Source organism: Crocodylus porosus, unplaced genomic scaffold (genome assembly GCF_001723895.1).
Source record: "Crocodylus porosus isolate Cpor-Errol unplaced genomic scaffold, CroPor_comp1, whole genome shotgun sequence".
Taxonomy (NCBI): domain Eukaryota; kingdom Metazoa; phylum Chordata; order Crocodylia; family Crocodylidae; genus Crocodylus; species Crocodylus porosus.
Genome location: NW_017728921.1, coordinates 26,138,714 through 26,140,296, shown reverse-complemented (window position 1 = coordinate 26,140,296; position 1,583 = coordinate 26,138,714).

Below are 1,583 nucleotides of genomic sequence, written 5' to 3'. Positions count from 1 at the left end.
AGACACTCGCTGTCAATACAAATTCACCCCTTTGGGCAGCTACTTGGTTCACAAAGGGCCTTTTATAGCAGCCCCGATGCCCGCCAAACACACGTGAAATCGCGACGACTGGAAAGGCAGAGATGAGGCATGTGCCCAGCGAGGCTGTGCTAGGGCCAGGGGGCTGCATGCCTCCCCCGCGGCAGCCCCGCATGTCACCCCCCGCCCGTGGCTGCGCGGGGCTCCGCGCGCCGGGGCCGGGGCGGCCGCGCTGCCTGCCCCGCACTGACACGGTCCTGCGGCTCGGTGCGTGCCCGCAGCGATGGGCTGCCACTTAGGCTGGCTAGAGAGCAAACGCCTGCAAAGCGCCCAGAGGTGCCCAAGCCAGGCAAGCGGGCAGCGATCGCCCCGGGTCGGGCTTTTTGCCCGGGCAGTGGGCAGGAGCTGCGGGCTTAGTCTCTCTGGCCCTGATCAGACTCTAGACCCACGCCTTGCCCCTGCTTCAGTGTCCTGGGCTCTCTACCCCCGGGGATGAAACTCCTGGCCAGGCGGGGGTAGCAGACACACACCGGCACGACCACACCGGGCAGCCTCTGTGCCCTGACAGCTTCTCTGCCCGTGTCACACCCGCTAATGAGGGGCGGGGGCGGCAGACTGGGCAGCACGGTGGTCGCCACCGACCCACCGTCTGGGGGGGGAGGGGGTCGCCCTGGGGGGTGCTTGCTCGAGGCACTAGGGTCCTGGGCATGGGGACATGAGATGGCTGGCGCGGGGTGGGGGACGGACACAAGCCAGGTCCCGTTCCGCCCTGCCCCCCCGCCCGGCGACAGGGACGTCGCGGAGCAGAGCCGATGGCGTTACCTCCCTGACCCGAGCTGCACTGGGCACCCGGCAGCCTTGCGGCCGCGGCGGGGCGGGTACCGCGCGGCTCGGCCGGCCTGGGGCAGCCGCCTCGTCTTGTGCCTCGACGGGCCCGCCGAGCCGCCCGTGCAACCGCGGGGACGACCTGCCCCGCGGGCCGTGGGCATCTCCCCGGCGCGGGGCCGGGACTACAGCGAGGCAGGGAGCCACGCACAGCCACGCAAGCAGCGACTCCAGCTCTCCCGTGACAGCCCGGCTTGCTCCGGTCTGTCTTCTCCTCCCGTCCCCCGTGCGCAGGCGGTGGCAGAGGAGCCAGTGCTTTCCTCTGCTGGTGGTGTGTTACCCGTCAGTGCACCCCAGGCACATGCTTCCTGGCGTCCTTCAGTTTTGCTCCTCGGATCATTCGGGACAAAACTCCTTCACGTGTTTTGAAGCGGAGGTGCCGAGTACGAGGGGGCCCTCCCTGCCCCCCCGGGGAAAAGGGCTGTAACCTGAAATGCGTCAAATTTCCCACATGTCCATCAGCTTAACCCCCTCCTTCGGCAAAAATACAAGTCAGCGCCTATGCTGAAGACAAGACACGGTTTTTGAGAAGAAGCCGGTGGGTGGGGGAAGAAACCCACGTCTCCTCGTGTGTTGGGTGGGGAACAAACGTGTGCTGAATTCGGAGTAGCTCCCACTCCGGGTCGCATCTCTTCCCCTCCCCTGCTGCTTGCAGCAAACAGACCCCTTGTCCCCGGGAG